Genomic DNA, 14,877 nt, shown 5'->3' with positions numbered 1-14,877 from the left:
TATGCTCCCTTATTGATGTCACTTGTTAAATCCACTTCAATCAGTGTAGATGAAGGGGAGGAGACAGGTTAAAGAAGGATTTTTAAGCCCTGAGACAAATGAGACATTAATTGTGTTTGTGTGCCATTCAGAGGGTGAATGGGCAAGCAACATATTTACTGTGCCTTGCAAAAGTATTCATCCCCCTTGGCGTTTTTCCTATTTTGTTGCATTGCAACCTGTAATTTAAATGGATTTTTATTTGGATTTCATGTGATGGACATACACAAAATAGTCCAAATTCGTGAAGTGAAAAGAAAAAATAACTTGTTTCAAAAAATTCGAAAAAATACATTATGGAAAAGTGGTGTGCATATGTATTCACCCCCTTTGCTATGAAGCCCCTACATTTTTTTTTTTTTTTTTTTATATTTTTTATTTCACCTTTATTTAACCAGGTAAGCCAGTTGAGAACAGGTTCTCATTTACAACTGCGACCTGGCCAAGATAAAGCAAAGTAGTGCAATAAAAAACAACACAGAGTTACATATGGGGTAAAAAACATAAAGTCAGAAATACAACAGAAAATATATATACAGTGTGTGCAAATGAAGCAAGTTATGGAGGTAAGGCAATAAATAGGCTATAGTGCAGAATAATTACAATAGTATTAACACTGGAATGCTAGATGTGCAAGAGATTATGTGCAAATAGAGATACTGGGGTGCAAAAGAGCAAAATAAATAACAATATAGGGATGAGGTAGTTGGGTGGGCTAATTTCAGATGGGCTGTGTACAGGTGCAGTGATCGGTAAGGTGCTCTGACAACTGATGCTTAAAGTTATTGAGGGAGATAAGAGTCTCCAGCTTCAGAGATTTTTGCAATTCGTTCCAGTCATTGGCAGCAGAGAACTGGAAGGAATGGCGGCCAAAGGAGGTGTTGGCTTTGGGAATGACCAGTGAGATATACCTGCTGGAGCGCAGACTACGGGTGGGTGCTGCTATGGTGACCAATGAGCTAAGATAAGGCGGGGATTTGCCTAGCAGTGATTTATAGATGGCCTGGAGCAACCAATTACCTTCAGAAGTCACATAATTAGTTAAATAAAGTCCACCTGTGTGCAATCTAAGTGTCACATGATCTGTCGCATGATCTCAGTATATATACATCTGTTCTGAAAGGCTCCAGAGTCTGCAACACCGCTAAGCAAGGGGCACCACCAAGCAAGCGGCACCATGAAGACCAAGGAGCTCTCCAAACAGGTCAGGGACAAAGTTGTGGAGAAGTACAGATCAGGGTTGGGTTATAAAAAAATATCTGAAACTTTGAACATCCCACAGAGCACCATTAAATCCATTATTAAAAAAGGGAAAGAATATGGCACCACAACAAACCTGCCAAGAGAGGGCTGCCCACCAAAGCTCATGGACCAGGCAAAGAGACCAAAGATAACCCTGAAGGAGCTGCAAAGCTCAACAGCAGAGTTTGGAGTATCTGTCCATAGGACCACTTTAAGCCATACACTCCACAGAGCTGGGCTTTACGGAAGAGTGGCCATAAAAAAGCCATTGCTTAAAGAAAAAACTAAGCAAACACGTTTGGTCTTCGCCAAAAGGCATGTGGGAGACTCCCCAAACATATGGAAGAAAGGTACTCTGGTCAGATGAGACTAAAATTGAGCTTTTTGGCCATCATGGAAAGCACTATATCTGGCGCAAACCCAACACCTCTCATCACCCCGAGAAGCATGGTGGTGGCAGCATCATGCTGTGGGAATGTTTTTCATTGGCAGGGACTGGGAAACTGGTCAGAATTGAACGAATGATGGATGGCGCTAAATACAGGGAAATTCTTGAGGGAAACCTGTTTCAGTCTTCCAGAGATTTGAGAGTGGGACCGAGGTTCACCTTCCAGCAGGACAATGACCCTAACCATACTGCTAAAGCAACACTCGAGTGGTTTAAGGGGAAACATTTAAATGTCTTGGAATGGCCTAGTCAAAGCCCAGACCTCAATCCAATTGAGAATCTTTAAAAAAAAAAAAATTATTTCACCTTTATTTAACCAGGTAAACCAGTTGAGAACAAGTTCTCATTTACAACTGCGACCTGGCCAAGATAAAGCATAGCAGTGCGATAAAAACAAACACAGAGTTACATATGGGGTAAAACAAAACAAAGTCAAAAATACAACAGAAATACATATAATATACAGTGTGCAAATTTAGCAAGTTATGGAGGTAGGCAATAAAATAGGCTATAGTGCAAAATAATTACAATTAGTATTAACACTGGAATGATAGATGTGCAAGAGATGATGTGCAAATAGAGATACTGGGGTACAAATGAGCAAAATAGATAACAATATAGGGATGAGGTAGTTGGGCGGGCTAATTTCAGATGGGCTGTGTACAGGTGCAGTGATCGGTAAGGTGCTCTGACAACTGATGCTTAAAGTTAGTGAGGGAGATAAGTGTCTCCAGCTTCAGAGATTTTTGCAATTTGTTCCAGTCATTGGCAGCAGAGAACTGGAAGGAATTGCGGCCAAAGGAGGTGTTGGCTTTGGGGATGACCAGTGAGATATACCCGCTGGAGCGCAGACTACGGGTAGGTGTTGCTATGGTGACCAATGAGCTAAGATAAGGCGGGGATTTGCCTAGCAGTGATTTATAGATGGCCTGGAGCCAGTGGGTTTGGCGACGAATATGTAGTGAGGACCAGCCAACAAGAGCGTACAGGTCACAGTGGTGGGTATTATATGGGGCTTTGGAGACAAAACGGATGGCACTGTGATAGACTACATCCAATTTGCTGAGTAGAGTGTTGGAGGCTATTTTGTAAATGACATCGCCGAAGTCAAGGATCGGTAGGATAGTCAGTTTTACGAGGGCATGTTTGGCAGCATGAGTGAAGGAGGCTTTGTTGCGAAATAGGAAACCGATTCTAGATTTAACTTTGGATTGGAGATTCTTAATGTGAGTCTGGAAGGAGAGTTTACAGTCTAACCAGACACCTAGATATTTGTAGTTGTCCACATACTCTAGGTCAGACCCGTCGAGAGTAGTGATTCTAGTCGGGTGGGCGGGTGCAAGCAGCGTTCGGTTGAAGAGCATGCATTTAGTTTTACTAGTGTTTAAGAGCAGTTGGAGGCTACTGAAGGAGTGTTGTATGGAATTGAAGCTCGTTTGGAGGTTTGTTAACACAGTGTCCAATGAAGGGCCAGATGTATACAAAATGGTGTCGTCTGCGTAGAGGTGGATCTGAGAGTCACCAGCAGCAAGAGCGACGTCATTGATATACACAGAGAAAAGAGTCGGCCCAAGAATTGAACCCTGTGGCACCCCCATAGAGACTGCCATAGGTCCAGACAACAGGCCCTCCGATTTGACACATTGAACTCTATCTGAGAAGTAGTTGGTGAACCAGGCGAGGCAGTCATTTGAGAAACCAAGGCTATTTAGTCTGCCAATCTGTGGTATGACTTAAAGATTGCTGTACACCAGCAGAACCCATCCAACTTGAAGGAGCTGGAGCAGTTTTGCCTTGAAGAATGGGCAAAAATCCCAGTGGCTAGATGTGCCAAGCTTAAAGAGACATACCCCAAGAGACTTGCAACTGTAATTTCTGCAAAAGGTGGCTCTACAAAGTATTGACTTGGTTGGGGTGAATAGTTATGCACGCTCAAGTTTTCTGTTTTTTTGTCCTATTTCTCGTTTGTTTCACAATAAAAAAAAAATTGCATCTGCAAATTGGTAGGCATGTTGTGTAAATGAAATGATACAACCCCCCAAAAAAATCAATTTTAATTCCAGGTTGTAAGGCAACAAAATAGGAAAAATGCCAAGGGGGGTGAATACTTTCGCAAGCCACTGTAAGTGCCTTTGAACGGGGTATGGTAGTAGGTGCCAGGCGCACTGGTTTATGTCAAGAACTGCAACACTGCTTGGTTTTTCACCCTCAACATTTTCCCGTGTGCATCAAGAATGGTCCACCACCCAAAGGACATCCAGCCAACTTTACACAACTGTGGGAAGCATTGGAGTCAACATGGGCCAGCATCCCTGTGGAATACTTTGGACACCTTGTAGAGTCCATTCTGCGACGAATTGAGGCTGTTCTGAGGGGAATGCACAGTGTTTGGGTCGATCCCCAAATGCTCTCAGAACTCTAGAACTCCCGAGTGGCGCAGCGGTCTAAGGCACTGCATCTCAGTGCTTGAGGCGTCACTACAGACCCCTGGTTCGATTCCAGGCTGTATCACAACCGGACGTGATTGGGAGTCCCATAGGGCGGCGCACAATTGGCCCAGCATCGTCCGGGTTTGGCCAGTGTATGCCGTCATTGTAAATAATAATTTGTTCTTAACTGACTTCCCTAGTTAAATAAAGGTAAAATAAATAAATAAAAGTACCTGTGTATAACACTATACAAGGTTGCGTTGGTGTGTGTAAGAGTGTGTGTGTAAAGGTTTCAAAGAGCAAGTTTGAAATAGAGAGTTAGATAGAGAGAGAGACTGTAATGTAACTGTAAGAAGGTACATTAACAATGTGAATGCCTGGGACTTGAACTTGCTCCTCCTAATTATGTGTACATCATACTGTCAAATCAAATCAAATTTTATTTGTCACATGCGCCGAATACAACAGGTCTAGACCTTACCGTCAAATGCTTACTTACAAGCCCTTAACCAACAATGCTGTTTTAAGAAAAATATTTACTAAGTAAACTAAAGTAAAAAATAAAAGCGCAACAATAAAATAACAGTAATGAGGCTATATACAGGGGGTACCGGTACCGAGTCAATGTGCGGGGGTACAGTTTAGTCGAGGTAATTGAGGTAATATGTACATGTAGGTAGGGGTGAAGTGACTATGCATAGATAATAAACAGTGAGTAGCAGCAGCGTAAAAAAATGCAAATAGTCTGGGTAGCCATTTGATTAGCTGTTCAGCAGTCTTATGGCTTGGGGGTAGATGCTGTTAAGAAGCCTTTTGGACCTAGACCGGTACCGCTTGCCGTGCGGTACCAGAGAGAACAGCCTATGACTAGGAGTCTTTGGCAATTTTTAGGGCCTTCCTCTGACACTACCTGGTATAGAGGTCCTGGATGGCAGGAAGCTTGGCCCCAGTGATGTACTGGGCCGTACGCACTACCCTCTGTAGCGCCTTGCGGTTGGAGGCCGAGCAGTTGCCATACCAGCCGGTGATGCAACCAGTCAGGATGCTCTCGATGGTGTAGCTGTATAACTTTTTGAGGATCTGAGGACCCATGCCAAATCTTTTCAGTCTCCTGAGGGGGAATAGGTGTTGTCGTACCCTCTTCACGACTGTCTTGGAGTGTTTGGACCATGATAGTTTGTTGGTGATGTGGACACCAAGGAACTTGAAGCTCTCAACCTGCTCCACTACAGCCCCGTCGATGAGAATGGGAGCGTGCTCGGCCCTTCTTTTCCTGTAGTCCACGATTATCTTGTTTGTCTTGATCACGTTGAGGGAGAGGTTGTTGTCCTGGCACCACACTGCCAGGTCTCTGACCTCCTCCCTATTGGCTGTCTCATTGTTGTCGGTGATCAAGCCTACCACCGTTGTGTCGTTGGCAAACTTAATGATGGTGTTGGAGTCGTGCTTGGCCACGCAGTCATGGGTGAACAGGGAGTACAGGAGGGGACTGAGCACCCACCCCTGAGGGGCCCCTGTGTTGAGGGTCAGTGTGGCAGATGTGTTGTTGCCTACCCTTACCACCTGGGGGCGGCCCGTCATAATGTCCAGAATCCAGTTGCAGAGGGAGGTGTTTAGTCCCAGGGTCCTTAGCTTAGTGATGAGCTTTGAGGGCACTATGGTGTTGAACGCTGAGCTGTAGTCAATGAACAGCATTCTCACAGAGGTGTTCCTTTTGTCCAGGTGGGAAAGGGCAGTGTTGAGTGCAATAGAGATTGCATCATCTTTGGATCTGTTGGGGTGGTATGCGATTTGGAGTGGGTCTAGGGTTTCTGGGATGATTGTGTTGATGTGAGCCATGACCAGCCTTTCAAAGCACTTCATGGCTACAGACAGGCAGGTTACCTTGGTGTTCTTGGGCAAAGGTCCTGTCATCTACGTAAAGAAACCACTCAAACAATGACAGTCAAGGAAATAAGTCATTGTTCAGTGCAGTGTTTCTATATGCATGTTGTCGTAATGTGTGGGTGTGTTGATGGAATCCTTCCGATGCATAGAAAACATGTATTGAAGCTTACAAATCAAATCAAATTTTATTGGCCACATGCGCCGAATACAACAGGTGCAGACATTACAGTGAAATGCTTACTTACAGCCCTTAACCAACAGTGCATTTATTTTTAATAAAAAAAGTAAAATAAAACAACAACAAAAAAGTGTTGAGAAAATTAAATAACAGTGGTGAAGCTATATATACAGTGGGGTACCAGTGCAGAGTCAATGTGCGGGGGCACCGGCTAGTTGAGGTAGTTGAAGTAATATGTACATGTGGGTAGAGTTAAAGTGACTATGCATAAATAATTAACAGAGTAGCAGCAGCGTGAAAAGATGGGGTGGGGGGTGGGGGTGGGGGGCAGTGCCTAGAGTGCGCATACTATTTGTATGTGTACTGATGAACAACAGGATGGAACTCTGTTGTTGCGTTGAATTAGTTATAACTGTTTATATTTTGGAGAAGAGTATTTCTGCCAGTTGATGTCAGTTGGCAAACTTTCAGTAATTCAGGGTTAATGTAGCATATTCAATGACTGCAAATGCAATTATAATGGCTTTACACATTTCATCTGCTGTGACCATGAAAGTCACTACACTCCAACCTACATGTACAGTGGGGGAAAAAAGTATTTAGTCAGCCACCAATTGTGCAAGTTCTCCCACTTAAAAAGATGAGAGAGGCCTGTAATTTTCATCATAGGTACACGTCAACTATGACAGACAAAATGAGGAAAACAAATCCAGAAAATCACATTGTAGGATTTTTAATGAATTTATTTGCAAATGATGGTGGAAAATAAGTATTTGGTCAATAACAAAAGTTTCTCAATACTTTGTTATATACCCTTTGTTGGCAATGACACAGGTCAAACGTTTTCTGTAAGTCTTCACAAGGTTTTCACACACTGTTGCTGGTATTTTGGTCCATTCCTCCATGCAGAACTCCTCTAGAGCAGTGATGTTTTGGGGCTGTCGCTGGGCAACACAGACTTTCAACTCCCTCCAAAGATTTTCTATGGGGTTGAGATCTGGAGACTGGCTAGGCCACTCCAGGACCTTGAAATGCTTCTTACGAAGCCACTCCTTCGTTTCCCGGGCGGTGTGTTTGGGATCATTGTCATGCTGAAAGACCCAGCCACGTTTCATCTTCAATGCCCTTGCTGATGGAAGGAGGTTTTCACTCAAAATCTCACGATACATGGCCCCATTCATTCTTTCCTTTACACGGATCAGTCGTCCTGGTCCCTTTGCAGAAAAACAGCCCCAAAGCATGATGTTTCCACCCCCATGCTCCACAGTAGGTATGGTGTTCTTTGGATGCAACTCAGCATTCTTTGTCCTCCAAACACGACAAGTTGAGTTTTTACCAAAAAGTTCTATTTTGGTTTCATCTGACCATATGACATTCTCCCAATCCTCTTCTGGATAATCCAAATGCACTCTAGCAAACTTCAGAAGGGCCTGGACATGTACTGGCTTAAGCAGGGGGACACGTCTTGCACTGCAGGATTTGAGTCCCTGGCGGCATAGTGTGTTACTGATGGTAGGCTTTGTTACTTTGGTCCCAGCTCTCTGCAGGACATTCACTAGGTCCCCCCGTGTAGTTCTGGGATTTTTGCTCACCGTTCTTGTGATCATTTTGACCCCACAGGGTGAGATCTTGCGTGGAGCCCCAGATCGAGGGAGATTATCAGTGGTCTTGTATGTCTTCCATTTCCTAATAATTGCTCCCACAGTTGATTTCTTCAAACCAAGTTGCTTACCTATTGCAGATTCAGTCTTCCCAGCCTGGTGCAGGTCTACAATTTTGTTTCTGGTGTCCTTTGACAGTTCTTTGGTCTTGGCCATAGTGGAGTTTGGAGTGTGACTGTTTGAGGTTGTGGACAGGTGTCTTTTATACTGATAACAAGTTCAAACAGGTGCCATTAATACAGGTAACGAGTGGGGGACAGAGGAGCCTCTTAAACAAGAAGTTACAGGTCTGTGAGAGCCAGAAATCTTGCTTGTTTGTAGGTGACCAAATACTTATTTTCCACCATAATTTGCAAATAAATTCATTAAAAATCCTACAATTTGATTTTCTGGATTTTTTTTTCTCAATTTGTCTGTCATAGTTGACGTGTACCTATGATGAAAATTACAGGCCTCTCTCATCTTTTTAAGTGGGAGAACTTGCACAATTGGTGGCTGACTAAATACTTTTTCCCCCCACTGTAGATGGAAGCCCATGTATCTGATTCTGAACGTCCTGTCTGTCCTCTCTCAGGCCAAACGTCTTTTATTTGACTCAAACTGTCCATTGTTCTTTATTCAAGGTTTAATTTTGAAGAAGAGACACCGACGACCAACTTTGATACTTTCCCGGCTGCCATTCTCACTGTCTTCCAGGTACACTCTGTCTGTCCTTCTCTCCATTTAATGAACTAACTAATTTGGCCTTTCACTCTGGAGCTCTATCCTTCGGAATGTTGGACTAGATGAAAGAATTGTGTTTTGAACAAAGATAATTTGCAATTAGTGGAATTTGGTGGTCTGTGTACTTTTTGTCTCTTTCTCTCCAAATGACTTATCTTTCTGTTAGCCTGTGTTATACTTTTATTAAAAGTATTCATTGTTGAACTTTTGACCCTACAGTATAACTAAATATTGTTATTCTTCATCTCTTACACTGAGCCACTCCCCAGAAAACAATATTTTATATTTCTATCTCAACGGCCAACGGCAGGTTTTGACTGGCGAGGATTGGAATGCAGTGATGTATCATGGCATTGAGTCCCAGGGGGGCGTACGGCAGGGAATGTTCTCCTCAGTCTACTTCATCGTCCTCACACTCTTTGGAAACTGTATCCTCTTTGACTCTCCGAGTCGTACCCCTGCATGGATATCAGAGATTTAATCTGCATGAAATATTCATATAGTGAAATATAAATATATCATGTCAAGTGCTGCAATGAGAGCTGTAAACTTTGACAAATTATTTCAGTCGGGGATGGGCATGCCCCTGAACCCCCTTAGGAGGGATCCCCCAGTGAATTCTGGCCATTTCCACCACACATTTCCACCACATCCAGTTTGTTGCTGATGTTCAAAATGTTTGGTTGTAATGCACTTCTGTTCAGCCGTGAAAGCCACTAAAGTCGTGTCAAGATTTTTCCTGAGCTTAGTTCCAACCAGACACGCTCCTGAACGTCTTCTTGGCTATCGCCGTCGACAACCTTGCCAATGCACAGGAGCTCACCAAGGTAAGGCTGAGGAACCCAAGAAACCACATTCTACCCAGGGAACTTTTAAAAAACAATTCTGAATAACATTACCCTTGGTTACCCATCCCTTCTGGTTTATTGGTCCAGGATGAGGAGAAGCAGGAGGAAGAAGCCAATAAGAAGCTGGCCCTGCAGAAGGCCATGGAGGTGAAGGAGGTCAGCCCCATGTCAGCAGCCAACATCTCAATCGCTGCGTAAGTCCCCCCCCCCCCCCCCATGTTCTCCAAACATGGTCTCTCCCGTGTGCCCTCCCAATCTGACACCAGCCTGTCACTCTATTGTGAAGTATCAGATATAGCTGGTTCTGCCCTTAGTCAATGTGCTATTGTTGTTGATGTTGGTGTCTTGGCTCTGATTACTGTCTCTCAATGTGTCTCTGTTGTGATTATTGCCTCTGTCCATTTGCATTCTCCTAACTACACAATTGACATGTTTCTGTCTACGTGTGTGTGTGCTTTGACGACGATCCTTCTCTTTCCCCCGTCTATGGCAATATCCCCCCCAATGGTATTTTAATGTTGGTCATGATTGTCTTACAGAACTGGGAGCCCCTCTGTTATCCTCCTCCCAGGTGGAAGAGGTGACCCAGGCAGCGTATTAAATTCCCTATAAGTGCCATTTGGGATACATTACCAATCAGATACTGACAGGAGTGGATGCTTGATCTGAAACTGATCTCCAATCAGCATTAGTTTCTCTCATTGGCCTTTCACTCATTTAGTGAACATCAATATAACTGATTCATGCATTAGAGTCTGATGGAGTCAATCAGAACATTGTCAACATCAGCGATCTCCTATAACCTATTTACTGTATCTAACCAAGCAGCCACGCCCTCTCCCCACTGGAATTGGCTTTAGGTCTAATTAATTAATAGTGTCATTTTCAGCATTAGGGATGCCATTATGTAGTAGGTAAAGATGAGCAGTATTGACAACAGTACTCTATAAAGAATATTGACAAAACATTTTGACGGTCAATAAGTAATTGGTTTGTACATGACAATGCATCAGTAATGTCAGTCTTAGCCCAGGTGGGACACATCATCTATTAGATGTTTATGACATGGCCTCTTTGTCCTGACTGTGAGCCCAATGACCAGGGCACGTATTGATAAAGACCCTCAGAGTAGCAGTTCTGATTTAGGATCAGTTTGAATAAGATGATATGGATAGGAGGGACCTGGTCCAAGATCAGCACTCCTACTTTGAGACGCATTGTGGATACGTGCCTAGGTCAGAATGGTGGTTAGTTTCAGAAAACAAATCATTGAAATAATGAATTCATCTTTCATGGACAGATGACCAAATTACACACTATTTTAGTTCTTAGTCAACCAAGATTAATAATGAATAAACACATTTTAGATTGACAGTAGCCTACTGCATCAATCCTGATGATTGCTTTTGAAGATGGATTTGCCATAAATAGCCTCTTGTTTTATCTGTGCTTTTATCTTCATTTTGATCTTTGTAACATAGAATGATTAAAACGTAGTGAGTTTCATTTGTCAGTCTATTTCAAAGCTGTGTTGATGCAGGCCATTTCTGAGGAAACGTTTTAGTTTAGATATCTGTGTAATGTGCAGTTTTACAAACCTTTTTACTTTTGATTAAGTGAATCCATAATCATATTTTATTCACAAAAGTAATCATGATGTTTATTTAACAAAGACCATTGTCTATTTGATTGAAAAATTCACTCTTACGGTTTGAAAGGCTTTGTAAACCCATTGTGTATTGAACTTTGTGAATCCACTTTTTCTCTCATTACGTTGACTTGAGTGTTATTTCTTCCGAAAGTTGTCAGTTTTATGTCTTTTGGTAACACTTCAGTGAAGGGGTTTAGTATCAATAAATATTTGCACCCCTCGTAGTCACTTGACCACAGTATGTAACAGTGTGGGGTGTACAGTACTACAAAGGACAGTACTACAAACTATCTTTACTGTATACTGTACACTACCCCTACTGCTGAAGTGTTAACCACTACTGTAGTTGTAGCTCTGATGGACTAGTCCTTCTTGTTCGTGGAGGGGAAAGGTGGACAGACACTTTATGGAGTAGTTTAACTGCCGTACACCTCTCCCCACCACATCCTTTTGGTTTGTGTCTCATCCTTTCTTTTGTTTGTTTTTTTGTTTTTGTTCTGAATGTGCAGTTTTGTAAAGCAAAATCGAGATGCACTTTCTCGCAGCTCGTCCGTCTCCAGCGTACATTCACCGTGAGTTTTTGCTCTCTGTTACACTATTTTTACCCCCTCTCCTCCCCTTCCCCGTCTTCTCCCCCATATCCGCCTCCTTCTGCTCCCCCTCTCCTTTCCCCTCTCTCCAATTCTGAACCCCCCTCTACCTCACCCCCATCCACTTCCCCATCTCTTCTTTCCCCTCCTCCTCCTCCTAGCCTTCCGATCCCTCTATTCATCACTCTCTCCATCCTTGTGATCCTCCCAGTCCTCCCAGAGTGTTGAGATACGCTTGAAACTGGAGAACCCACTGGTGGCTCACTGGTGGCTCACACTATAGAGTGATATTTAACATAATAATACGTGAGTGTAAATGCATGTGTGAAAATGTGTGTGTATGTGTGTGTGTGTGTGACTGAGTGTGTGTGTTTCTGAATACTGAATATGTCATTGTGCATAGCGCCAGCTTTCGTCTGCACTGTGTTGACGCCTGAAGTGATGAGAGTTTAACCTGAGCTTTAGAGTGAATAATTCCTATATATATATTGAATGTCTCTGAGCTCAGTCAATTCCCAAGACACTTTGTCAGTTTTACAGCTTGTGTTTTTTATGCCCCGGGGTTTCACTTCTTCAACACACTATGAGTGAGGGCCAAACTAAATATAGTACAGTAGCCAAGTGGTAGTCTGCCATACTAGACAAATCAAATAAAGTGAAACATAGCATTTTGTGGATTTAACCTCTGACCTCTTTGAGATTACATGAATTTGGCTTTGCTGCTTACCTGACACGTCTTGATCATTTGTTAGTAGCAACTCTTATTTCTAAACATTGTGGTGTGGTGCTGTTGTTGCTAGTCTGTGTGTGTGTGTGTATGTTTCTTTCTTGTCCACTGTAATCTCTCTCTTATACCAAAATCACAGCTTACATGTCCGTTTGTCTATGTCTTGCATACTTGTCTGTCTGTCTTGCATACTTGTCTGTCTTACTATGCTGTCATCTTTTAGGAGTTTGATCTACTCCCCGTCGAGTCTTGAGGTACAGGTGACACAAAGGATGCAACTTTACATAGGTCTGCACGTACATTCATACTGTACACACAGATTCAAAAACATCTAAAATCATGTGTACATAGAAACCATCATTGAAATGATTCCTTCGGATCATGATACGATACGATATCCCGTGACAGGAGGAACAAAGGGTTACTTCCCTTGAAATCTATATTTCCCTCCCATCTTCATATTAATTCACCAGATTTTGGCCTTGGTGTTAAGGTCATGTAAAACCTAGCCTTTGTCAAAATCCAGCCCCATTTGTCCTGTTCTAAAGCTTTGAACATCCCACAGAGCACCATTAAATCCATTATTAAAATATTGAAAGAATATGGCACCACAACAAACCTGCCAAGAGAGGTTAAAGAAAAAAATAAGCAAACACGTTTGGTGTTCGCCAAAAGGCATGTGGGAGACTCCCCAAACATATGGAAGAAGGTACTCTGGTCAGATGAGACTAAAATTGAGCTTTTTGGCCATCAAGAAAAACGCTATGTCTGGCGCAAACCCAACACCTCTCATCACCCCGAGAACACCATCCCCACAGTGAAGCATGGTGGTGGCAGCATCATGCTCTGGGGATGTTTTTCATCGGCAGGGACTGGGAAACTGGCGCTAAATACAGGGAAATTCTTGAGGGAAACCTGTTTCAGTCTTCCAGAGATTTGAGACTGGGATGGAGGTTCACCTTCCAGCAGGACAATGACCCTAAGCATACTGCTAAAGCAACACTCGAGTGGTTTAAGGGGAAACATTTAAATGTCTTGGAATGGCCTAGTCAAAGCACAGACCTCAATCCAATTGAGAATATGTAGTATGACTTAAAGATTGCTGTACACCAGTGGAACCCATCCAACTTGAAGGAGCTGGAGCAGTTTTTCCTTGAAGAATGGGCTAAAATCCCAGTGGCTAGATGTGCCAAGCTTATAGAGACATACCCCAAGAGACTTGCAGCCGTAATTGCTGCAAAAGGTGGCTCTACAAAGTATTGACTTTGGGGGGGGGGTGAATAGTTATGCACGCTCAAGTTTTCTGTTTTTTTGTCTTATTTGTTGTTTGTTTCACAAGAAAAAATATTTTGCATCTTCAAAGTGGTAGGCATGTTGTGTAAATCAAATGATACAAACCACCAAAAAAGGCAACAAAATAGGAAAAATGCGAAGGGGGGTGAATACTTTCGCAAGCCACTGTAGCTTACTATTTAGAGAGTAAAGGAACTAGGAGGTCAACATGTGAGGTATTTTCAGCTGCTGGTGTGATTGGGTGGAGATTAAAGCTGGCTGCCTCCATTATGCAGGTCAGGACTGGCTGCTCACAATACTGGAGAATTGTCATCCTCAACTGTTGCCATCTACAGTACTAACTCAGATGAATCGATGAAACAGAAAGCATATGCAAGGAGAAAATGACATCCCTAATGCAACCCATCACATGTTCTCACATGCCTTTTAGACCTCACAGAAAAGCATCACTATGGTAACTGTGGTCCCACAGGGAACCGTGGCGCTTCTGGTCCAAACATGGCCAGGGGGCATCCCAAATGGCACCACCCTATTCCAAAGTGCACTATTTTTGACCAGGGCTCTCATCAAAAGTAGTGCACTATATAGGGTGCCATTTCAGATGCAGCCCATGGGTGAGCATGTTTAAACCCAAGCATGGTAAATGACAAGTTTACTATGGTGAGCATTTACTATGGCACGCCCTTTATGAACTTGTCCATTCCCTTTGTGATTATTCTGAAGAAGGCCATAGAAGGCCGAAACGTCAATCTTTTAAACTTGCCTAATAAAACGACGTATTTTTTATGGTGAAGCGAGCGTTGCGCCTTTTCCTGTCCAATGATGTCTGCAAATGTTTAGGTTGCACTTCTACTCATGTTGGGTGAGCACCTTCTACTTCTTTCCACATCCATGAAGACCATCTTGTGTCCCCAGCCAGCAAAGTCCCACTGTTGTTTGGACAGCAACTCAGACCATAATGGAGAAATTAGAGATTTGTTTTGTGTGCAAGTTGTGAAGCTTAGATGCTCATGGGTTGATAGCAAAATATGGTTGTGCTATGGATGACAATGTTTTCTTAAACACCATTGACGCCAAAATAGGAGAGCTACAGGTGAGCTGCTACTTTACTCTAACTAACACCATGTATCCCTCTCCCCCCTCATCTCCCTTCCCCTCCCC

At 43.0% G+C, this 14,877-nt stretch overlaps 1 pseudogene across 1 annotated transcript in view; it reads left to right on the top strand.

Moving 5' to 3' along the window:
* The window catches only part of LOC311127966 (voltage-dependent N-type calcium channel subunit alpha-1B-like), a 209,627-nt pseudogene that overhangs the window by 134,933 nt on the left and 59,817 nt on the right, over positions 1-14,877 (top strand). Inside the window, exons 15-19 of the transcript in view lie at positions 8,508-8,580; positions 8,918-9,035; positions 9,367-9,434; positions 9,543-9,649; positions 11,616-11,678. The product of the transcript in view is annotated as a voltage-dependent N-type calcium channel subunit alpha-1B-like (transcript). The remainder of the gene's footprint in view (positions 1-8,507; positions 8,581-8,917; positions 9,036-9,366; positions 9,435-9,542; positions 9,650-11,615; positions 11,679-14,877) is intronic.

Source organism: Coregonus lavaretus (assembly GCF_964263955.1).
Source record: "Coregonus lavaretus genome assembly, chromosome: 4".
Taxonomy (NCBI): Eukaryota; Metazoa; Chordata; class Actinopteri; order Salmoniformes; family Salmonidae; genus Coregonus; species Coregonus lavaretus.
Note: the sequence above shows the minus strand (reverse complement) of the source record. Positions and strands in the feature narration are given on the sequence as shown.